The following is a 26263-nucleotide window of genomic DNA, read 5'->3' on the forward strand; positions in this document are numbered from 1 at the left end:
CTTAACTGCAGCGCCGCGATCTTGTCCATTGGAAGAAACACCGCCTCCTGCGCCGTATCCAAAATAAGGCCCAGAAATTGAAGCCTCTGTGTTGGATTGAGTTGGGACTTGTTGAAGTTCAAGATCCAACCATTTTGGACCAGAAAAGAACATGTGGTCAGAGCGTCTGCTATCAATTTGTCCTGAGAAGACGCCTTTATCAAGAGATCGTCCAGGTACGGGATGATCGTTATCCCTTGTAACCTGAGTACCGCCACCATGCAGGCCATGATCTTGGTAAAGACCCTGGGAGCGGACGACAGGCCGAAGGGCAGAGCCCTGAACTGTAAATGAGAAGCCTGTATTGCGAACCTTAGAAACCTCTGGTGAGGTTCCCAAATAGGGACGTGCAAATAGGCGTCCTTTATGTCTAGCGACATAAGGTATTCTCCCGGTTCCAGTGATGCAATCACGGACCGTATGGACTCCATCTTGAACCTGTTGTAACAGATGTATTGGTTTAAATCCTTGAGGTTTAGGATAGGCCTTACGGAGCCGTCCGGTTTGGGGACTACGAACACATTGGAGTAAAACCCCTGTCCCCTCTGATGTTCTGGCACCGGTATTATTACAGAAGCGTCCAAAAGCTTTTGAACTGAATCCTGTAAGGCCTTTTTTGTCTGATCCAGCTTTGGAAGGCCCATTGGAAAGAATCTTACTGGAGGTGGCGCTGAAAATTGAAGTCTGTATCCCTGTGTAATAATTTGCAAGACCCACTCGTCCCTGCAGTGAGTCTTCCAAACCTGAGGGAACAACAACAGACGAGCGCCCACCCTGGATTCTCCCACTAGAGCCGGAAGACCGTCATGCCACGGTCTTGTCGGAAGCCTTGGGCTCCTGGCGACGTGCTGGGGCGGCAGCGGCCGCTGCTGTTCCCGCACCTCTACCTCTGCGGCCTCTAAAGGCCGTAAAACCTCCTCTGGGCCTGCCTCTAAAGGCAGAGGAGCCTTGAAAGGACTGAGTGAGGGACCGCCTCTTAGGCGGAGGTGCGGCTGTAGGCAAGAATGTAGACTTACCCCCCGTGGCCTGGGAGATAAGCTTATCGAGCTCTGGCCCGAAAAGCATATCCCCTGTGAACGGCAAGGCTTCAACAGCTTTTTTAATTTCAGCCTCAGCCTGCCATGACCTCAACCAGACCGACCGTCTGGCCACCACAGCTGACGCAGAGATTCTGGCTCCTAGAGTCGAAATGTCTGCCGCTGCCTCACCTATGTAAGTTGAAGCATCCCTGATGCCCTCCGCCATAGGCAACAAATCTGCCACAGGAATATTTTGCTCCAGACCAGCCACAAGATCAGCGGCCCATTGCTCCATAGCCCTGGCCACCCAAGCAGAGGCCAAAGCAGGACGCAAAAGAACCCCTGCCGTGGAATAAATGGTCTTTAGTGAGCAATCTAAACGCCTATCCTGCGCCTCTTTCAAAGACGCCACCCCGGGTACAGGCAGAGTGGCTCGCTTAGATAGCCTGGATAGCGAGATATCTGGAGTGGGAGGAGTCTCCCACTTGGCCCTGGATTCAGGAGAAAAAGGATATAGTGTCCTTAGGCGAGCTGACACCTGGAATTTCCTATCCGGACACTTCCATATAGAGAGGAGAGGAGAGTCTAATTCCTCCGAATCCGGAAAACACAACTCCTGTCTTTGAGAGCGACCAAAAATGGACACCTGGGGAGTGACCTCAGGCTGCTCTAATTTCAGAGTGGACCTAACAGCTCTAATAAGCCCCTCCACACCCTGTGATTCATCCTCCCCTACATCCAAGGGTTGGATATCCTCCACAGGGGGAAGAACCTCTCCTTCCTCTATAATATAATCCTCATGGTCTGAATCATCAGCCAAAAACAGAGAGGGCATAGCCTTTCTTTTAGTTACAGCAGCAGCCGAAGGTCTCTTAGCAGGACCTGCCATAGACTGAGTTAAAGAGTCCACTGACTGAATTAAGGATTGAGCCCATGCAGGCTCTGCAGAGGTCAATCTAGAAAGCTGAGTCTGAAACACCTCTCTATCCTTTGAGAAGATCTATAATTTGAGAAGCCTTATAGCAAATCTCACAGAGGGAACACCCTCTAACATGTTGTGTGTATTGCTGCTTGCAGCTCTTACAGGAATAAACCTTCAAAGCAGCCTTAGATGAAGTTGCTTTTCCTGCCATCCTGCCCAGTTAATGCAACAAGACTGACAGACACACAAACAACAGTCACACAAGAACACCCCAAATACAGCCCAACAGCAGGGAAATACCCAGAAAGTAGCCCTGAAGTCTGGCAAGTTACAGGGGAAGAGGAGCCAATTAATAACCCCCGATTCTTGTGTGTGTAATGTACCCCTTAAGACTTACAGTGTCCCTGTAGTCCGCTGGGGAGCGCTGAGCTGCACAGGTAACAGAGGTCCCGTTCTGTACAGCAACTGCAGAGAGAGAGAGCACCGCAAAGGCTACCTCACAGCTCAAAAGCTCAGAGAGAAGAGAGAGAAGCAAGCTCCGCCCTCCTCTCTTACGCTGAGGCGCGAAATCCAAGCCCGCCCCAAACAGCCGGCATACTGGAGGGTGCGCTGACGTCACTACCGCGACTCAGCTCTCTCTCTGCCACCGACCATCGCGCTTAATGGCCGCCCCCTGTCTGGCGCACAGCGCCCTTACTTGTCACCGGCGTCCCTGGAGTTCGGGGGAGATAGCCCAGGACCCGCGACGCACACCGCATGCAGCTGCGGGCGGGTCCCCGGAACGGTGGCTCCGGTGGCTGGACTGTGGAGGGAGGCTGCATGCAGGCCCGACCACATCCCTCCAGGGTCCCGCGTCGCAGACAGGCATTCCCAGCCTGTCTGTGTCCAAGGTATATAAAAAAAAAAAAAAAAAGAAATAAAAAGCCTAATCTCCTTAGGAGACATAGCCCGGGAGTCCGACTCCTCCGGGCACTTTTTCTAAGACTGGAGTCTGCTGGGGGATAGCGGGGGGAGGAGCCAGCTGTATTCAAATTTCTTAAAGTACCGACTCCTCCAATGCACCCACACTATCCCACACGTGTAGACTGCAGTGTCCCCTGCTGCTGGGAGGAGAAATGGAGTTTATAGAGCTGAGTATTAGCTTATTAGTCACTGCATGCAGGTGATCCATAAGCAGTGATCTGAGTGCTGGAAAAAGAATCTTTGTGCAAGAACAGCATGATACACCTTTCACACAGAAACCAAACTACTGGGTAAAGCAGTTCTACCCGGTAATTTTCCATTCAACACTGGTTCTTTTTCTGTGTGAAAGGGTCAACCTGGGTCATAAATTCAGGGTCTCCAGACCCTGAAATTTACCAGGGTCGATGATCCGAGATTTAGGACCCCGGTTGACCCTTTCACCCAGAAGAAATACCCATGTTATTCAGCAAATTACCGAATTTAAATTTTTAACCTGGAAATTTGCTGTCCTGTGTGAAAGGGTAATTGCCAGGTCATATGTCTGAAAGGGTTTTGAGACTTGCTGAAATCAGAACTTCCATATGAAGATGCACACAGGTGGCAATCAACTGCTAATCAGCACAGGTTGCAGTAAGTATGCAGAGGAGAACTCTCAGTGAACTCGGCAAACAGGGAGGCATGGTACTGGGGAACTGACTTAAAACCACTAAACAGAAAACTCATGAGATACAGGTCAGATGTCAGAAGGTCCGGCCCTACCATTACATGGAGTACACAGCTGAGTAAGATGCCAGGGTAATCAGGGCACCACACTCAGCTGCCGCTCATGGTAATGGGGACAGTCTGGCAGAATTGACAGCAGTGAAAGCCGGGTAGAGAGCAGCGGACTGTTCAGCTGTCAGAGCAGGTCCGCGGCTATTTGAAATCTCCCGCCGACATGAGAGCCAATAAGGGTGCGGGAGATTTCAAATCGCTGTGTATCTTCTCTGAGGACAGCAACCCACCGCTGTCTGCCTGGCTGTCACTGATGTCAATTCTGCCCAGCTGGCAGTGGCATTTCACTTCCGTATGCCAATGAGCATTTCACTCCATCTTGGCAATGAGTATTTCACTTCACCTTGGCAATGAGCATTTCACTAGCATCTAGTGAAAATATTCTTGCTCACACTGTATATTTGTCTAGTCACTCAACTTCTGTCTTATGCTACCCATACACTTATGCAATCGGATTCGATGCAACATTGATGTGCGATGTCCATCGAATCCTTTTAGCACCTGATGTCGCATGCCATCTTGAGATGGCACATGGTGCTGGAAGAGGGCAGACAGAGGGCTGTCCAGTGTTTTAAACAATTCTGCCATCACCGCTGACCCCCGCCACCCGCTAGCGCTACACTACTCCACCGCCCTCTGCCCCTCTTCCACGCTGCCAGCTGTCCCTCAGGCCCCCTGTCCCCAAACCCCACGCTGCCAAAAGCACTTCCTCCTCCCACCCGCAGATTGCATTCGAGCCATCACATATGGTTAAAAGCCACATGCATTCACTCCTGCAATTCAATAGATATTATGTGCAGCACATACTATCTATCAACGCGACATTCGAGGGGGGGCTCGTGCATCGCGTCAAATTGTCCCTTAAAAAATGCATACAATCATTTGATTTATCGGCCAGATTGCATGCAATAGCTCACAAGGGTATTGGAAGCCTTATTTTATTTATTTACAGTTCCTTATATTTAGCACAGCATATTCCATTGCGCTTTACTATTGGAAGCATTACATTTTACAGTCTCTGGAGCAGATGTATTAAGCCTTAACCAGAGATAAAGTGGAGGGTGATAAAGAGTGATAAAGGACCTATAAGCTATTAAATGCCATGTTACAGGCTGTGTGTGAGAAATGACAGATAGGAACTGATTGGCTGGTACTTTATCACTCTATACCCCTCCACTTTATCTCTTGTTAAGGATTAATACATCTGCCCCTGTGTTTGAAAAATACCAGTTATGGGTACATTTACTAAGATGGGAGTTCTATTGAAGATGTAATGTTGACCATAGCAACCAATCAGATTAGTATTTCATATTTAGTACCTTCTAGAAGATAATACCCATAGCAAAATACCACCACAATTGAACTTCAATCTTAGTAAATTTACCCCTATAGGTTGGTACTTTATCTCTTAAATTCTATCACTCTTCAAGCTTTGAATAAGTAGCTTATTGTCTGTTTTTATATCAAAAGTACATGAGCTCAAGATATGGTTAACAAAACATAAGGTAAACTTTAACTCTTTGGTTCCTCTCCCAGCAGTGTAACCTTATGGAGCCCACACATACACCGATCCCAGCATGCGTTGTGGGCTTAACTAGCACACATAGCATTGCATCGTATGCCTTGTGCATACGATGTGCATGCGATGCGATGCTATGCTAGAAAAGGCTAGTACAAAAAGTATGTGCAGCACATACTTTTTGTACTGTACGATGAGGTGCTGCGGGAGCGCGCACCCCATCGTACAGCATCGCACCGCCGGCAAAGGTGCGTGTGTGGGCTCCTTTACTGTGATAGGAGTCAGCATAATATAATCCAAATATTTGTATGGATTACAATTTATTGATGGTAAAAATTCCTGCTGCACAGGGATCTGTGATCAATATCAGCTCCTGCTTCATCTCTATGAAGCATGGGGTTTGTTTTAAATTGACATAGCACAAATATTATTTACAAGACCACAGAGCAGGATGTTGCTGTACACGGAACAAAGTATTTTGTAATATTGTAAGTAAAATATAATACCTACACAAAACAATGTTGTTAGGATTACAAAGTATTATTGTTGATGTATTTGATTAACCAGGGGCTGAAATTGCTTTTCACAATTTTTTTTTTTCAAGGATACATATGGATGACTGGCAAACAGAATGCCAGCGGTCAGAATCCAGATGCCAGCATCCTAATGGGGGGAATCCTGACAGTTACTGCAAGTATGTTTACCTTTGCCCTGCCCTCCCCAACCCCAACCCTCCCTTCCTACAGCCTAACCCTCCTCCCCCTTTTTCAGCCTAACACTAACCTTCCTACCCTGCACTCTAAAGCTGGTTTCACATTGCAAAAACCTGCTTTCAACTCGTTTTTGTAAACTTTTTTTAAATGGGTCAAAAGCCAGTTAAACCCCTTTCATATTGCATGTTGTAAAGGTATATTGCAGTTACAATACCATTTTTGTACCTTCAGATTCAACCCGTTTCACCCATAGAAAGCCATACAATGTCATTTTAAATGTTTTTTTCCTGCTTGTGGGCGGGGATCATGTGTGGTTATCATTTGTAGCAAATACCGTTTCTGAGCTGTTCAGACTGAAGGGAAAACATCTCAGAAACGTGTAGGATCCTGCATTTAACACGTTTCAAAAGACCAGTATTTTGTAACCGGTAAATTGATTGTGGAGCTTTCATATTGCAGATGGTACCGTTTTAAAGCAGTTAAAAATCGGCAATATGCCGTGTTGAAACTGCAATGTGAAAGGGGCTTTACCCTCCTGTCTGCAGCTTAACGCTAACCCCCTTATAAGAATCCTAGCATTCTTTTCAACACAATGGTTTAGGTTGGTTAAATCAATTGCAACAGGTGTGCTTCCTCTTCCTTCAGTGCCAGAGGTTTTAAATGAACTTTATATTTAAAAGGTTGTGGTTGAAGACATTGGTGCGACTCTGACTTTAGATTACAGAATAGTTATAAAAATTTACATTAGCAACCACCTCTGAGGTTTTAATAGTCACAAATTCATCCATAATAGCAGACATAAACTTACTACTAAAAATATACTCTTAAACAATATGAATACTGGCTACACAAAATCTTATACTGCAGTATAAGCTCCCAAATCTCAAATGTTACTTAAAAGTTTCTACTATTTTGCAACATTGACAATTTGTTGTCATGTTTATTAGTACTGTGACATGTATGTTGTAACAGTTATGAATTCCAACAGAGGCTATGGGGGAAATTTTCTGAAGGAAATTCTGAAAAAATTTGTGTATTCATATCCAGAAATATTCGTATTTTCGGGATTTACTATCACGAAAATACGGCAATTCATATTTGTATTGATGGCACATTCGTATTTTTATTTACAAATACGAATGGATACACCATCGATAGAATACGACAGGAATCACCACTTCAAAAGAATGGTGATTCCTAATTTATTAAGCAGCCGTATTAAAATATGGGTGCTAATTATCGGTAAACGGACAATAATTGCCGGCCAGATAAATAGACTTCAATCTCGTGGCGTATTTAGCAGAAGCCTGCATGCATCAGTGAGATCCATGCAGGGTTCAGTGGTTAAAAAAAAGGGTTAAAAAAAAAAACACGGTGTGGTGTCTCCCCTCACGGCCGTAACCAGCCCCAGGCTCACAGAGCTAGTCCTAGTTGTAAAAAATCAGGGAACAATCCGAGTAGGGGGTTCCCCGTATTTTTTAATAACCAGCAACGGGCACAAGGGCAGGTCCTGGTTCCCAAAATATTGGGGAACAAAATTACTAGGATTCCTCCCATATTTTAGAACCAGCATCCCCTGAATGGTCAGCCTGGGTAGGGGTCCTGGATGAGTGGGGACCCCCCCCCCCCCCAATGAAGGGGTCCCCCCATCCAGAATGTCCCCACCCAGGCTAAAGCCTGGGGCTGTCCCGGTACCCCTGGGGCTGATGAAAGTGGTAAAAAATAGAAATAAAAACTATTGTCTAATACTGTGGAACTATGAGTCCCAGCAAGCCTCCCCGCATGCTGGGACTTGAAGAACACAAGTCCCAGCATGTGGGGCATTAAAGGGACAGCTGGAACTAGTAGTTCCACAGTAATAGAAATAGTTAAATAAACACACTGACACACACATGAAAAATAAAACTTTAATACATACATAGCCCATACAAACTGATACTTACCTATCTTGAGCCCGTAAGTAGGTCCCAGTCCATCGGTCCTGGGGTCCAGGGTCCGGTGTCCTGGGGTCCGGTGTCCTGGGATCCGGGGTCCAGAAATACATTGGGGACCTGTGGAAGGAATTTTCTTCGGACACCAGACCCCAGGACACCAGACCCCAGGACACTGGACCCCAGGATCGATGGACGGGGACCTACCTATGGGCTCAAGTTCAGGTAAGTATCAGTATGTATGGGCTATGTATGTATTAAAGTTTTATTTTTCATGTGTCAGTGTGCTTTTATTTAACTATTGGTTTTGCTGTGGAACTAAGAGTCCCAGCAAGCCCATTAATGGGCCGCATGCTGGGACTTGTGGTTCTTCAAGTCCCAGTATGCGTTCCAGGCTTGCTGGGACTCATAGTTCCACAGCAAAACCCAATGGTTTATTCGAATTTTTACACTTGCATCAGCCCGGTACCCACAGCCCAGGGGTACCGAGGACAGCACCAGGCTTCAGCCCTGGGCAGGTAAGTTCTGGAGGGGGGACCCCTTCATTGGGGGGATCCCCACTCCCCCAGGACCCCTGCCCAGGCTGACTGGTCGGTAGGGTTAATGTTTTGGCCACGGGACCTTATATAATAAGTGTCCCCGGCTGTGACATTACCCTGCTGGTTGGTTGGGCCTGGGGCTGATTCTTAAAATACAGGGGACCCTTATTAATTTTGTCCCCCGTATTTTGGGAACCAGGCCTGGCCCTGGGGCTGGTTTTAAAAAAATCAGCAGAGCCCTATTTGAAGGTTTTTCAGATTTTTGTAAAACTAGGCCCGGCTCTTAGAGCTGGGTGCTGGTTACGGTCGTGGGGGGGGGGGGGGGGGGGGGGGGGGGACCCACGCAGGTTTTTTTTATTTATTTATCTTTCTTTTTTTTACACACTGCAGCCTGCATGCATTTGACTGATCTGACTGATCCGTGCAGGCTGCCTATGCGAATTCGTATTAGCGGCCGCATATACGGCCGCTAATACGAATGTATACGATATCGGGGATTACAAAGTAGTCGTATTTGACTGCTTTGTAAATTCCCATCTAGAATATGAACTTGCATATGGCTAAAACAGCTGTATGCATTCGTATTCATTCATATTAACAATACGAATACGAAAAATCGTATTCGTATTCTTAGTAAATTTCCCCCATGGTGCAAACTCGGAGCGCTGTTTGAGCTTTTCTATTCTTTTATTTACTTTGAATCACTCTAAAAAGAGTGTAAACATTGTTTTTAACCTTTTCAATTTTTCAGGTGCTTCTTTCTCTTTTCTTTCCTTTTGGTGTCCATATACAAACCTTTAACTTAGCGCTCTCTTTTCTACCCTTTAATGCATATATTTCAATTGAGCTGCTTATCACCATAGCGTAGTGTTTACCACATTTATTAAAGTACACACAATTTGTGGACAGTTGGTACATGTGATACTATGTTATGGTTTTTCAATGTTGCACATACCAGCATCAGATATGCACTGTAAAAGGGGACTTTTAGAGTACTAAAAAAGGGGAGCAAGGTGTCCAGGGCTGTTAAACCATTGTGACTTGGATACCGCCAGTGTGATGTGACCATGTCCCACATAAAAAGACCACAACAAGGAACAATAAAAGATCAATAGGGCCTGGGTACTTGGGTGAAAATGTTAAATAGGGAGGCATGGTCATGATCTCTCACTAAAAACACACTTTAAATACTATGCACACCAGCATTAAATAGCACATTATGCTGCAAAGGGGGACATTTGCTGTCCTCAGACGTTTGCCTGGGACTTTCCAACAGGCCTGGGTAATCACACTCAGCACGCTCTCTGCTTCCCTGACCAAAACTTCTTCTCACAAACGCTTGTTCTTTCATCCCAACTCTTCGTTTAAAATTTTTAGGAGAGATGCAAATATTTTAGGGGCGTAGGAGCAAATAACTCAGGTACTTGTGTAGTTTCACGGCGCCAGCATGGCGCCGTGCGTCTGTGTCCCATTTCCGGGTTGGGTACGCTCGCCAAACTATCTAAAATAAAGTAACTTAACTCCATGCCAACGTGGATAGTTCATACTCCCAATATCCACGTTGACATGGAGTTGATTTTAGATAGCGTGGCGAGCGTAGCGAGCCACCGAGCCCGCAAATGGGACACAGACGCACGGCGCCATGCTGGCGCTGTGAAACTACACAAGTACCCAAACTCATTCATTTTTTTTAAAACACCCCTGGGCCACACATATTAAGCCTGTGGAAGGCGCACATCACTTTACATAATGGGCATGGATCAATGACATGAAAATATTTGTTAGTCATGGCAGTGCTTCAGCTGACTTGGAAAGTCTTCCAATCAGCCCTGATTTAGTGGCTAATGGAATAGCTTTAGGATGCTTAGCATCTAACAGAATAATAAAGTAGAAGCTATACACAGGAAGCAATGTTACTAATTTTAGGGAGTGATACTATTTAGCAAGAGGTTCAATGTATTATTAAAATTCCATGCTTCTGTTAATTACTTTGAATTGATTGACATACACAAGTATCGTTTCAAGGCATCTTGTAGAGCAGAGGAGCCAGAAATCCCATTTATGTATTTGTCTGAACAACATTAGGAGAAAACATAAGACACTAGAACAGGATGCGAAAATGATCAGCCCCACAGAGACCAGGCTGATCTAATGCAGGAATAGATTTTGCAGAGCACTTCCACAAGACAACAACTTCCAAAATATCACATGCTCATTTCAGTTGGAAAGTAACTCTGCCATTACTAAACCATAGGAACACTGTTACAGATACTGTATGTACATTTACATTGTTTGCAATTTTTTACAATATTACACCATGTTGGAATGTATTCATATATTTTTATTTTTAGTATTTTGAATTCTTTCTTGATCCACCTGATTTTCGAAAATATAATGATATATCTATATGTTCTAATGTGATTTTTTAGCACTATATGAACTACTGAGCAGTTATGCACAGGATATTATGTCAGTAGTATTGAGGCAGACATATACTGTAGGTATAAATACCGGCTTGGTCTCATTTGGATCTTACCCCTTGAGGAATTCAGACAGGACGGAACACGCTGGGTGATCTTAGCCTCCCACCACACTTTTAAGATAAGCACTTACTATATATTTTTTTGTACCTCGTATTGTCAATCTTGTTGTTGTTTTTAATTCTATTTATATATATATATATATATATATATATATATATTTAAAATTTAGATATATGTGTTCTTGTTTTATTGTATAAATAAAAATATTTTTAGATTTATACAATTGAGCCCTTACTATTTTATATTGATAAAACTTTTATCATTACTTCTGGAACAGTATTGCTCCTTTTTGCACTAGGTTTTTTAACAAAACAACTTTATTTATTGTCTACATTTTAAATATTGAGTCATTTACCACTGCACTTTCACGTAAAGATTGGCTTATAAATAAGGGAATATTGTTTTTTATAATACTATCCAGTAAGGTCACTCACATACATCCATATGTGTTTATATATTAATGCATCAGTTATATGTGATCTTTTATTATTGATTCTTATTAAAGGTATTGAAATGTTATCAAAATAAATATAAGTAAGTGTATTTGTTATTGTATCATCCTTGTCTTATTGCTATAGTGCAGAGAAATAAAATAGTATTATATGTAGTTGGTACGTTTTGGGAGGTCATTTTTTGTGCTACCACAGGTGCAATTTTTACTCTGCTGCTTCAACCTACTTTGGTTATTAAATATATATTTTAGAAATAGGGCCTAAATTAATTGTTGGAGGTTAATTTACATTATTTACATAATTTACATTATTTACATAATTTACATGATTTTGTTTAGTGCACCAACAACCTATGTGGACATCTATATCTATTGGATATTAAGGGCTTGATTTAGAGGTTTACCCTGCTGTGTGCACTGATGTACCATGGCTGTTATAATATTCAAATGCTAGTTTAGCATCTGAATATGTAAGCACTTAGATGCCCACTTTCAGCTTCTCTGCACACTGTTTCACCGCCAGGGATTCTTTAGATCCCACCATCGGAGCACCAGCGATATGTGTACTTTCTCTATCTGGCTATGGTCTTTGTGGCTGCTGTTGTGCATCACTGACACACCTGTAATACTCCATAACAAGCCCATGAGACAGAATTGTTTTTGAATTCAGTTTTAGACACCTATTTCTGATCTATTTCTGATACCCCTGGTCCCAAATGCAATAGCATTTTTGTGCTAACAACTCTGTGGAAGATGTAGGAAGAAGTGGTAGCTGTGAAATAGGCTATAACAGCACTGTTTGACAAAGAGCCTCAGTATGTATTTAAGCAGATAATGTAGAAAATAAAATTATCTTATATGCCAACATCTAATGTTTTCGCCATCAACATTCGATTGGATGACTACAGAAAATAATCCAGGTTAAAAATGATAAGCGCACAATTATTGCTTATCATTTTTTCCACATAGGTATTACCGGCCATAACGGTGCTTAAAAACGGAAAAAAGACTGTGCTTGAAAAAATAGACCAATTTCATGTAAGACAAAAATTAAAAGATAATAAACTAAACTATGAACAGCAAATGGCCAATCCTGAAACAATAATGGCACAGATAAGAAAAGGTTAGCAGCCTATTAATAACTAGAGATGAGCAGGTTTCGATTTACTCTGATTTCAAAGCAGGATCTTATTGGCTATCCCAAATCACATGACAGTTGTTGACAGTTGATAGCCAATAAGATCCTGCTTTGAAATCAGAGTGAATCAAAGCCTGCACATCTCTATTAATGCAGGTTTCCGGGGACTGCTCACATGAGATCTCACAATGGTTGCAAGTTCTCTCACATTCTCAGAGGAGTTGACCAGGAGATGAGACACAGGGCACCAGCACTAGGCTGATACACTATGGAGTCTGGTAGGGTTCGTCTGAGGGGAAGTTTTCACTCCTCCAATTTGGCAGTGTGGGATCAAAACTCAGGTTAAACCATCTCATTGGAATTGATTTCTGCTTTGCCTTGATAAAGATGAGAAGCAGAAAGAGCTACAGTATAGCGCCACAATTAGTACATTTACCCCTCTGTGTACCATAGTGGTTTTCAGAAATTTGATTCAGAATCATGCCCTATATACAATTTGAATCAAATGTATGCTTAATGGTGTAAAACTAAAATTTACAAATAAAATTAAAAAAAAAAAGCAGTAAGAGGGGACTCGCATTTTTGCTTTGTATTTTTTATATGAAAACCAATGACAACTAGCCAAAGTTAGTAAAATTGTTAGTGTTTATTTTACTAAAAGTACTGCATATGAACTTCTTTAGAGCCTGTCTGACCATTACTATGTATTGTTTCTGTCAGAGTATTTATTAAACATTAGTAAAAAGTAAGTAATGTGATCATGGAATATATTGCTTAATTAACTTGCAAACAATTAATATTGCAAGTGATGCTTTCATTTTAATTGTTTTGTTTTTAATGAACATGAAATGTTTCACCTAGCATTGGACTACACAAAGCAAACCTTTAGATATTCGGTTAAGAGCCTGATATTATTCATTCATGAGCTCTGTGGATTCGGGTATTCTATTTGACAGTTATAGGGAGCTTCTGAAGTATTATTAAAAGTGTTTCACTAGATGCATTTAGACTATTAGAATATTTATTGGGCACAAACCACTTTGTGCCTTCCTAAGATTCTGTCAGAATAGTCATTGGTTATATAAAACTATTATTGCTCTCCCTGATTAGAAATGTAGAAATATTGAAAAAATATATGGAAATAAATATAACTATGGTCTAAATTATAATTAATTTAAAATGTTTATGAATATTAATGCAGAATATTACAACATAGATTCCTAGTGTCCTCTAGAACACAAAGTGCCGGAACCTGCACAAAATGCACATAAAAGGGGTAGAGAGTACACAATTATTCCTTAATTTTGATTTTAACTGTTGCATTGGCATAAACTGAATTATTATTTACTGAAATATGACAATAAACTTTTCTTTGCAGGGCAATGTGAGTTGTAGTCTCTTACAGAGCTCTGCACATTACATCATTTACATACATTACATAGAATTACATATGGCAGTGGTTCCCAAACTGTGCGCCTAGGCTACCTGGGGTGCGGGGGTGGTCAGACATAGACACTGCGCCCTTCTAAAGATGGCTGCTGCCTTTTTTGGAGACAGACACTAAAGGTGCTCCTTTACCTCTAGCATCTAGCATCTGACAGGGAAGCGCAGGGTACCCGGAAGTACAGATTCCTGGTGCGCTGCACTGTGTCAACTATCCCTGCAAGGCTGCAACCACAGCAATGAGCATGTAAAGCTCCGTGCAAGGAGCATGTAAAACCCCCTTTCATGGCAACAACATGTAACTCCAACTGGCAAGGAACATGTAACTCCTCCTGGCAATGAGCATGTAACACCCCCTGGCAACGAGCATGTAACCCCTGGCCAAGAGCATGTAACTCCTGGCAACAAGCATATAAATAAGTGGCACTTATGTGTCATAATAAGTAATATGTTGCCTAATATGTAAAAGGCATAATGGTGTGTGGTATAATATGCAATAAACATTATGGTGTGTAGTATAATATGAATGGATATTATGTGTGTGGCATACTATGTAATAGGTTTTACAGTTTGTGTGCATAATATGTAATAGGCATTATGGTGTGTGGCATAATGTCATAGATATGATGGTGTGTGGTATAATATATCATGAGCATTATGGTGTGGGCACCCCCCTCTGCTGCCGCCATGCTCCCTGCACCTGCTTGGGGCCAGTGCATGCGTAGCAACTTCATACATACTGCACATGCGCTGGCCCAAGCCTCCAGGGGCTGCCTTTGCAGCAGCCCCTGACGGCTTAATCAGGTTCCCGGATCCGGCGCATGTACAGTATCATCCGTGCTACTGCGCATGGGCAGAACCCGTTTTGGGCGCTGCCCCAAATTTGCACACAGAGAGGCATGCCAGAAGGAGGGAACACCTCCCAATGGGACTGCCTTGCAGGTCATACTTCCAATAGGAAGTCACTGCCAGTCACATTGAAGCCAGAGCAGTCTTACCGACTGCACCTGGCTTCACTTAGGCAGAGACAGTGGTGGGTTTTACCTGGGCTGGCTGCAGCCCTGCAGCCCATAGGTAAAAACCGCCACTGAAAAGGACTTACTTTGTCCTAGTCAAAATGTGAAAAAAAATATCTTACATTGAAGCTGAAAACACCAAGTGAATGCAGGGAAAAATGCTTGCATAATGCAGAAAGGACTTGGCACAGAATCAAACTTCTCTATGACTTCTTCCATTATAAATTCATGTTAAGATCATGTAACTCAGCTCTCACATTACATCGCCCTTATCAGATACCACTCCTTAAAAAAAATATTCCCTACAATGCAAATACCTTCTCCCATTACCCTCCCTTTGATGAAAGTACAAGAGGTTTATTTATTTTAAGAATTTCTCTGCTAGACTTAAAATGCAATATACATTAAACAAAAGGTGTTGTACATGAACAGGTTTATCTTTGAAGGACACTGTGATTTGTGACTACACTAGAATAAAAACAAAAAAATTATACCCAACAACACTCATTTTTTTGCAACAAAGTTCTGATACCTAGGGCCAAATGTAATAGGGTGAGAGTTTCAGAAAGAGAGAGATTTTGGGAGAGTTTTCCCATGTTTTTTAAAGCAGCAATCAATTACATGGCAAAATCAACCAGGTTTTGCAGTGTGATTGATTGCTGCTTTAAAAAACATGGGAAAACTCTCCCAAAATCTCTCACTTTCTGAAACTCGCACCTTATTACATTTGGCCCCCAGAGTCAAAAAAGCCAAATTCCGCCTCAGTTGGAGACTACCAAAAATCGCTGTTCAGCTTATTCCATTCTCCTTATGCCATAGCACAAACGTGCAACCCCTTATACTTTGGTTGCATTTCGAAAAATTAGACCACAGTCTAATGGTGCGTACACACAGGGGCGACTTTGTGTAATATCGCGGGAAATATGGTCGCTAAGCGACCATATTGCCCACGATGGGAGTGTGCACTGGCGATATATCGCCAGGTGTGCGCACCCGTTTTTACCCCTGTAGTAATCGCTGGTCGCAGGAACATGCCCCGGCAGTTTACTTTTCATCAGCGACCATCTCTGGTCGCTGATGAAAAGGAGAAACTGAGCAATATATGGCTCAGCCATATATTGCTGAGCAATATATCTCCCCCGTGTGTACGGGGCTTTAGGGCCACAGGTGACGGGGTGGCAATGCAGCATTTTTGGGGTGGACTAGGCAGGCGTGTCTGGAACATGTTCAGGGCAGGCCGCAGTGGCTGCATGACATCACACCCAGTTGCTGTGACCCAAAAGATGGTGGCCTGCAGTCTGGCTTTGCAGCTTGGCTGCCGTTAGCAAACACATGCTTCACTGTATAGCAAAGCATTAACATGCAATTGCAAAACTTTGGCAACCATCGTATTATTTCTCTACCCTTCGTCCGCATGTGAGGGAATGTGTTCTCATATGTTAACGAGGGGGTGCGGGTGGGGCTGGTGGAGGGGGGATGGTGGGCTCAGGGCTGGTGCTAGGGTGTCCGGCGCCCTCCTGCAAACCATACATTTTGCGCCCTTTCACATTGCCATTGCAACAAGCTGCAGCCCGATTGTGGGAGTGTATGCAACATGCGATCCTATGGAGGATCTCCGGTGCATGTACATGTATGCATACACCATCTCACTGCTGTGTCCGCAAAATGTTGCAGGCACTAAAGGTGCCCATACACACTGCGAGAATCACATACGTTATGGGCTAGATCACATCACATCGCATCGCACGGCATGCATGCAATGTGTGTGCGATGCGATCCGAAAGCAGTACAAAAAGTATGTGCCGCACTCAGGACTGAGGGGGAAGGAGGGGAGAGAAGGAGGAGATGGAAGAAGAGGGGAGGAGATAGAGGGGGTGGAGTGTATAGTTTTGGGAAATGTTCAATATTTCCTCCTATATTTTATACTTTTTATATGGGAGACCCTTGAGACTTTTTGTATAGATAAAGTCTATGGGGTGGCAGGCCAATTCTCTGTAAGCCGACTTGGTAAATCGGATGTTTTTTTTTATAGAGGGTATAGGGAGAAACCAGGCACCTAACTGGATTTAAATAACAAACTAAAGAAAAAGTCCCAAGGCGCTACCCAGCACCTTCAGCCAAGCCTTCAAATTAGGACCACCACACAGTCCTCTCCAACAACAATTTTTTCAAGAAATCAGGCATGCGGCAATGATGCTTGTTCTTACACCAATATTTACTTTTTGATAGAGATCTCTCGTGACCGGATGGATATGTCAAGGAGAAAAAGAAAATACAATGTCTAGTATGTCTAGATCCAAATGATAGAATATGGGATGATATGGAGGGCCCCAGAATGTGTACCCTCACTCACATAGAGAGAAATGAGAACCTGTGCATAAAGCTTTATTTATCATGGATCACACTCCGTGATAGCAGCAATGATTCCCTCCACCGGTATGGTTATAAACGTACCGTACTCACATCAAATGCACTTAGATAACACCTATAAAGGTATCTTTGGGTACTGGAATGTCCTCTGAGTGCTGCATCAGTTTCCCATGCACACGGACTCCAATGCACATTTAAAAAATAAGGAGAGGGTCTCTCTCAGTATAAAATATTTATTATGGGTGCATAAAAGAAAATGGTGACTGGAAGATGGAAATGAATGGTGATACCTAGATCCGTGCAGTGGCCACATACGCCGAAACGTCACCATCCAACAAGGTCACAGTCCACAATGGTTGGCACACCTCTCCACCGACGCGTTTCGATAGGTCCTCCTATCTTTTTCAAGCCTAACTGTATTTGTACAATATAATTTATAGAATGACTTTTTACATATATCAAGAAGATTTTTAGATTTAATTTTTTTAATTAATATAAATATAAAGATATGCACAAAATATATAGAGATTTTACATAAAAACAGATATAAATGCAATTGATAAAGACATGGGGGGTATAGGTGGGTATGGGGAACAGAGGGCAATTCACTATATATATAAAACAATATGTTATTAGGCTTAAGTATAAAAAACCATAGTAAGTACTTAGCTCAATAAAAGAAAAGTAGTTTGTTTTTTGGAAGTCCTTTGGAAGGCAGAGCATCAGCTCCAAGGCTGAGTAGCATAAAGGATTGAAGGATGGTCCCAACGCGTTTAGTCCACTTATGGACTTCTTCAAGGGGAGTATATATATATATATATATATATATATATATATATATATATACATACACAGAAAACTTCCCATGGGGAAAAACAGCACTCAACAGACTTTTTCAAATGGAGTCATCAGGGTCAATGTCCCAGTTTAATTGTCCCAGAGAAAGTCGGCTCCTGATTGGCCGCTAGGCAGCCAATAGAAATCATTCTGAGTAGAGGCGGGGAAATATGAATATCTCTGCGTCTCTGAGTGTCCGAGCGGAGCGGGTACCACTGGAGCCGGGAGCAGCGCGACTTGAAGAGAAGATGCCGGGATGGTCGCCAGAGGACCAGGTGAGTAGGATTTCCTTCCACACCCCTTTGAATTACAATGGATCCTGGACCCCGGACTCTTCAGCCCTGGAGCCTCAGGCCCGGACCAGCCCCGGAACCAAGGCCCCGGAACCAAACCACCGGACCGGACCCAGGGACCTACCGACGGGCTCAAGATAGGTAAGTATCAGTGTGTTTGTGTAATGTATGTATTAAACTTTTCTTTTTTCTGGGGTGTCAGTGTGTTAATTTAACTATTTCTTGTACTGCGGAACTACAAGACCCAGCGGGCCCTTAAATGCCCCGCATGCTGGGACTTGTGGTTCTTCAAGTCCCAGCATTCGCGGGAGGATTGCTGGGATTCATAGTTCCACGGTATAAGACAATAGTTTTTAATCTTTTTATTTATACCATTTTATCAGCCCGGTGGCCACCGCACAGGGCCACCGGGGACAGCACCAGGCTTCAGCCTGGTCAGGTAAGTTCTGAAGGGGGGGACCCCTTTATTGGGGTGGTCCCCACTCCCCCAGGACCCCTGGCCAGGCTGACTGGTCGGTAGGGTTAATGCTTTGGCCGCGAGACCTTATATAATAAGTGTCCCCCGGCTGTGGCATTACCCTGCTGGCTGGTTGTGCCTGGGGCTGGTTCTTAAAATACGGGGGACCCCTAGTCATTTTGTCCCCCGTATTTTGGGAACCAGCCCCGGACCTGGAGCCTGGGGCTGGTTGTTAAAAATCGGGGAACCCCTATTTGTCGGGTTCCCTGATTTTTAATTACCGACCCCGGCTCTTTCAGCCTGGTGCTGGTTACAGCTGTGGGGGGGACCCCACGCTGTTTTTTTTTCATTTATTTATTTTACAATTTTTTTAACACTTAAGCCTGCACGGATCTGACTGATCCGTGCAGGCTTCTGCCAAATACGACAGGAAAATAAAGTGTATTTTCCTGCCGTATATTCGTGGCAGTTTTACACTAAGGGGGAGATTTACTAATATGGATTTGTAGGAAAAATTCGTATTTTCCTAGGAAAATACGAATTTTTGGAGTGTATTTGTATTTTTGGCATTTACTAAGCCAAAAATACAAATATTCGTATTCATATTGATGGGACATTCGTATTTGTATTTACAAATACGAATGTCTACACCATCGATAGAATACGACAGGAATCACCATTCAAAAGAATGGTGGTTCCTGATTTACTAGCAGCCGTATTGAAAATACGGCTGCTATTAGGCATGAAATACCCGGCCAAATAGGACAGGAAAATACACCTTATTTTCCTGTCGTATTTGGCTTCAGCCTGCACGGATCAGTCAGATCCGTGCAGGCTTCAGTGTTAAAAATTAGAAAATTAAATAAATAAAAGAAAAAAACAGCGTGGGGTCCCCCCCACGGCTGTAACCAGCACCAGGCTCAAGGAGCCGGTAATAAAAAATCAGGAAACCCCGCAAATAGGGGTTCCCTGATTTTTTACAACCAGCCCCAGGCTCCATGGCCGGGGCTGGTTCCCAAAATACGGGGGACAAAGTTTTATTTTAAGTGTGTGTCAGTGTGTTTTATTTCACTATTTTTAATACTGTGGAACTACAAGTGCCAGCGGGCCCTTTAATGCCCCGCAGGCTGGGACTTGTGGTTCTCCAAGTCCCAGCTTGCAGGGGAGGCTTGCTGGGACTCATAGTGCCCCAGTGTTAGACAATAGTTTATTCTTTTTTTTTACACTGCCATCAGCCTGGTGACCACCGCTCCAGGGTCACCGGGGACCGCACCAGGCTTCAGCCTGGTCAGGTAAGTCCTGGAGGGGGGGGACACCTTCATTGGGGGGGTCCCCACTCCCCCAGGGCCCCTGGCCAGGCTGACTGGTCAGTAGGGTGATGTTTTGGCCACGGGACCTTATATCATAAGTGTCCCCGGCTGTGACATTACCCTGCTGGCTGGTTTGGCCTGGGGTTGGTTCTTAAAATACGGGGGACCCCTAGTCATTTTGTCCCCCGTATTTTGGGAACCAGCCCCGGCCATGGAGCCTGGGGATGGTTGTAAAAAATCGGGGAACCCCTATTTGCGGGGTTTCCTGATTTTTTATTACCGGCCCGGCTCCTTGAGCCTGGTGCTGGTTACAGCCATGGGGGGGACCCCACGCTGTTTTTTTTTTTCATTTATTTATTTATCTATATTTTTTTACACATTGCAGCCTGCACAGATCTGACTGATCCGTGCAGGCTGCCTGAAACATTCGTATTAGCGGCCATATATATGTGCCGCTAATACGAATAGTTACACCATCGGAGGGTTACAAAGCAGTCGTATATGACTGCTTTGTAAATGACCCTCCGGAACACGACTTTGCATACGACTGAAACAGTCGTATGCAGTCGTGGAAGAATGCAAATACGAATTTACGTATTTGCATTCTTAGTAAATTTCCCCCTAATTAGCAGCCGTATTTTCAATACGGCTGCTTAGTAAATCAGGAACCACCATTCTTTTGAATGGTGATTCCTGTCGTATTCTATCGATGGTGTAGACATTTGTATTTGTAAATACAAATACGAATGTCCCATCAATATGAATACGAATATTTGTATTTTTGGCATAGTAAATGCCAAACGAATACACCAAAAAAAATTGTATTTTCATAGGAAAATACAATTTTTTTCTACTAAATCATCTTAGTAAATTTCCCCCATAATGTCTGAGTCCCGTTACCTGAGCCTGCCTGTACCGCTACTTATGCTCGAATCAAATTCCAACTGCCGCCTCCCAGCTCCCTGCACTTACTGTAATTGGCCGTGGTGCAAGGCAAGCCTCTCACTGCAGCAAGCCACTCTTCTCCCTGCACCACCTTCAGTAAAACCACCGCTTGTGATTGGCTATTTGGCTGATTGGTTTGTGATTCTTCAAAAATCGGTACATTCGGTGTAGACCGTAAAAAATCCAGTACAGACCTTAAAAAAAATGGTACTGTACCGGCTAAATTGGTACAGTTGAAGGGTATGAAGACCATTCTCAAGGCAGCATAATTCCAAACAGCGATAAATCCAACAAATCCAGCAAATCACCTATTCCTCTCCCTCCTACATACTGTATCTGACCTTATCTCTCCGTATACTCTCACCCGCCCTCTCCAATCTACAAATGCAGGCCACCTCTCCTGCCAACTGGTTACTTCCTCCCACTCCCTTCTCCAAGATTTTGGCCGTTATTGCTGGAATTCTCTACCTCTCCCTATCAGACTATGGGCCCTCTAGACTCACTTCTTCATTAAATCTAACCAATTTTCATTATAAAATTATGATCATGCTCACTTTGACCCCTGCTGTGTTACCCTAATCTGTATGGGTGTGGTATATGGTCCCGACAGTCAGGATCCCGACAGTCATTAGCCCGACGTCGGACACAGACAGCATGGGAAGTGCAACAAAACCCCTTGCGGGTACGATGGCTGGATAAGCTCGCCACCTATTCTATTCTCCCTCTATGGGGGTCGTGGGCCCCCACTAGGGAGAATAGCCGGTGGCCGCCGGGACCCCGAGTGTCGGAGTTTTGACTGTCAGGATCCCGATGTCAGGGTAATGACTGTCAGGATCCCGACTGTCGGGAAACTGTCTGGCCCCCGTCTGTCTACCCCTTCCCTTTAGATTGTAAACGCTCATAAGCAGGGCCCTCTCTAAGAATACTGTTTAACTTTGTGACGGGTAAAATAGGGTCAGGTTCGCTACTGTAACTGTTTTTTATTTACCATGTACTTGTCCTAACTTGTATTTGTACTGTCAATCACTGTTTTCTTGTATTTTTGCTCACCTATGTATTGTCAGGCACTGCCGAACCCTTGCGGTGCCATATAAATAAACGATAATAATAATAATAATAAATATTATAGAGAAAAATGATTTAGAAAAAAGTCAGCATCGTCCTGTGATGGGGCTTGTGTACTCAGTGTAGCAGAGTACACACCACTGGACAGAGTGCTGGTGGTGACTGGTGTAGCCAGGTTGGGTGAAGGTGCTCCCCTCAGGTTAAAATGGGGAAGCTGCAGAGGAATCCCCGGCGGATTAGTATAGGGTTGATGGTAAGGATACTGTGGCAGGGGGCCGCAAGATGCATAATGCATCGGGTCGCACATTAATTTCAGGTCCTCTGGAATGTTTTTATCCTGGGCCTAAAGTATTGCATCGTATACGATGCGTTTGAATTTAGACGGGTGTCGTCATCCATTGAATGCACCATATTGGAAAACTGTTGAATTGCAGTTATGGGCTAGAACAGTGGTTCCCAAACTGTGTGCCGTGGCACCCTGGTGTGCCTTGGGGATCTTGCAGGGGTGCCTTGGGTTGGTGGTCCAGGACCAATTCAAGTTACAGTATTTATGTCCAATTTATAGTTAAATTGGGGACAGACAGTAGTGAACCCTGTCCATTACCACATAACTGATCCTAAGGATGCGTTCTAAACACAATTTATTTCACTTAATATTTCTTTCTAACTTTCTTAATGATAAACCTTTAGCCTAGGGGTGCCAGGAAAATTTTTCTGGTGCTTTGTGGTGCCGTGATTCAAAACATTTGGGAACCCCTGGGTTAGGAATTAAATGGGGTTGTAGACGTGTACAGAGGCATAAAAAAACAGATGGCAAGTGGGGTCAGTTCTTAACTTTTTAATAAGGAATTTTGGAAGGCATGAAAATTAATTGGCCTCCGCAAATTTAAAAAATTGCTCAGAGCCGCCAGCTACAGATCTTTTGGCAGAGGGGTGGAGGTTGATGTCTCTCCTTCCACACACTCCAGATCTGCAGCTTCTGTAGTCACAGATCACTTCAACAGCTCCGGAATATCCTGTAAAAAAGACACAAAACATTAGGACCATGAATTATGATGACATGTCTCATATATATATATATATATATATATATATATATATATATATATATATATATATATACGTTCCTGTACTCCCGGCACTCCGGCCCCCCTTGGGGTTAACTTGCTCTGGTGCCCGAAACAGGGTAAAAGGTCCCGTATGTAGAAACAGCAAAATGTAACGGCACCCAGACACTGACACGCTGGTTTTTAAAGGTGGAAACGGTGAGATTTTAATCCATCAAATATCGACGTTTCGGGGACCGTGTCCCCTTCATCAGGATAACAGTATAGTGATAATGTGCGAGTATAAATACATACACTTACCAATCGGTGACCGACTTTCCGTCCCTGCTCCCGATACTTCCGGGTTCCCCGCATCACTTCCGCGAAACGTCGATATTTGATGGATTAAAATCTCACCGTTTCCACCTTTAAAAACCAGCGTTACATTTTGCTGTATATATATATATATATATAGGTAATATGCAATAGAGGTCACTCACAAGATTTTCTAGCTGCACGGCGGCAGACTGGCAATAATGATCACAACTGACACAAGTAGTAGTGAGTCAACGTTTCGGGCTGGTCGCCCTTTAAAAGGGCGACCAGCCCGAAACGTTGACTCACTACTACTTGTGTCAGTTGTGATCATTATTGCCAGTCTGCCGCCGTGCAGCTAGAAAATCTTGTGAGTGACCTCTATTGCATATTACCTACATTTCCTGCCGCTGTGCAAGGACAGAGGGACACCCAAGTCTTTGACTGTTTGGATTGAGTGCCAGGATTACCTGTATATATATATATATATATATATATATATATATGTGAAGATTGGATGAGAAGCGCCACTTGTGTTTCCCCAAAATTTAATAAATAAACAATATTCCCTTGATAAAGGGTGTCTGCCAGTCTTTAAGAGAAGAGCAGTGGTAAGCTGCTCAAGAGAAAATGTAGACAGTGGAAAAAGATAACGGCGACTAATTGTTTATAAAAATTTTTTTTTTTTTTTTTTTTTTTTAAAAAGGATTAACGATCTGGAATAAAAAAATATTTTAGAGATGTTCTTAAAAATAATAATAAATTTATTTCAAAATGAGAGATAAAAAGGAGCAATTTTTTGATAAAACAATGTGGACAATATTTAGACAAGTATATAAAAATAAATATAAATATATGAAATAAAATCGCTTAACTTAAGGATGTAGTTGGAGGCTAGGATCACCCAACGCGTTTCGTCCTGTCAGACTTCATCAAGGGGTAGGGAGCAACTGAGACCAAACTGATATTTATACCTCTGTACTAGCCTGGGCACTGTGACATCATATCCTGTCATTAAATGGTTCATTAGTTTCTAAATAAATAACTAGCTTATGTAGCATTGTGGGACAAACTTCATTTTATACACCATAAGTGCGCTAAGTAGGGCGCCACAATATAAATCTAAAAAGTATATATATAGAGGAATAATCCATAGTTTTGTTTTTAATTGCGGCACTTCCGCCACACATCCGGTATCATGGACTTTCTTTTGCGCATGCGCGGCCCGTCTATATCCGCGATTCAGTCAATATGCCACGCTTCCGTCTGTGGATGCGCCTGCGTGGTTGGAGTACTCTGGACATCGTAAGGAATCTGTATCCGTTGACAGGGTGACTGTTTCTGTCTGTGAAAACGATTGACGGCGGCCATGTTCTAGAAGGCTCCACGGTCCTGCTCCAATAGTAAGGAGCCGCGGCCATCTTGTCAGCGTTGCTTACGCTGATATTTCACCATGGAAGAATAGAAAAAACACATGTAAATATATGATCCTATCAGAGTTTCGCGAGACAATTTTCGATGATAGTGCAACCATTACTATTAAGTGATGGGTTTTATATAAATAATCCAGATGGCATAATTATGGAATATAGTGATATTAAAAATAGTGCAGCCATTTGCGGTGATAGTGCAACCATTACTATTAAGTGATGGGTTTTATAATCCAGATAATATAGGCCCTTATTCTGATCTGTGCGGAAATTCCCGCATTCTTACGGAGCGGTCCGCACGCCACGGTGTTTTTCCGCATGCGGCCATCATCCGTAGAAACGCCCACGTGTCCTCCGCATTCGGACGGACTCACTCTTTAAGAACAGGGCGTGTTTACGGACGACATACAAATCATGCGTGTGCGGGAGAAACACTCCGATTCGTCACGGTATTACAGAGTATTACAGAGTATGCTCGGGAATACCGCATCCGAACGGGAGCCAAGCGGTGCTACCGCACGTAAGCGGAGGATTTCCGCCAAACAACCCACTATGAAGTATCTTCTGCAATACATCACATGACCCACTTATTCAATTACCTACCCTCATAAAAAACAGCTTATTTGTAATTGGAATCAATTAGATTCCAATATATCCTTACAAGCATGCCTAACACATGCATAGCACACATTAACCCTTACAGCAATGTAAGTGCAATGGTTTCTATTAAAGCACTGACAAGCGTCCTATTAGTGAGTAATGAGTAAAGGAGTAGATTCTATTGGGTTCAGGTGTTAATGGTTGTAGTCATTAGGCGTACGTTCGCCTACCGCATGAACGAGTGGTGTCCGCAAAGCAATAGTACACTTGTGGACACCGCACATTTCTGCCCTTTTTTCATCGCGTGCATTCGGAGTGGTTTCCGAATGTACGCCCCCCAACATAAGTGTACTCCCCCGTGTCCGCCCATGTTTCCGCCCCGTTTTGCCCACTTTGAAACTACGCCCATGTGTCATTCCGCATGACGCCCATAATACGCCCCTATTTCCCGACTGATAGCGGCGAACAGTTTTGGACGGGATTTGGCCGAACTGGTACCGAGTCAAGGCGTGGCACATGCGCGTAGCGTTCTCCACGCATGCGCAGACGTCATAAAGACGCGATCCGTAAGTACGCGGTAAAGTC

The 26263-nt window shown here is 43.5% G+C and overlaps 1 protein-coding gene across 2 annotated transcripts in view; it reads right to left on the bottom strand.

The window, feature by feature from the left end:
• LOC146060227 (tetraspanin-18B-like) overlaps positions 1–26263 on the bottom strand; it is a 142122-nt gene that overhangs the window by 47175 nt on the left and 68684 nt on the right. The window contains exon 3 of one of the 2 annotated variants that reach the window (XR_014470401.1): positions 20687–23303. The exons of the other annotated variant lie outside the window; for it this stretch is intronic. The gene's annotated coding sequence lies outside the window, so the exon portion shown is untranslated. Of the gene's footprint in view, positions 1–20686; positions 23304–26263 lie in introns of those variants that run through there. 2 annotated transcript variants of the gene reach the window in all.

This window comes from Crinia signifera, chromosome 2 (assembly GCF_055691185.1).
Source record: "Crinia signifera chromosome 2, ASM5569118v1, whole genome shotgun sequence".
In the NCBI taxonomy this organism is placed as follows: Eukaryota; Metazoa; Chordata; class Amphibia; order Anura; family Myobatrachidae; genus Crinia; species Crinia signifera.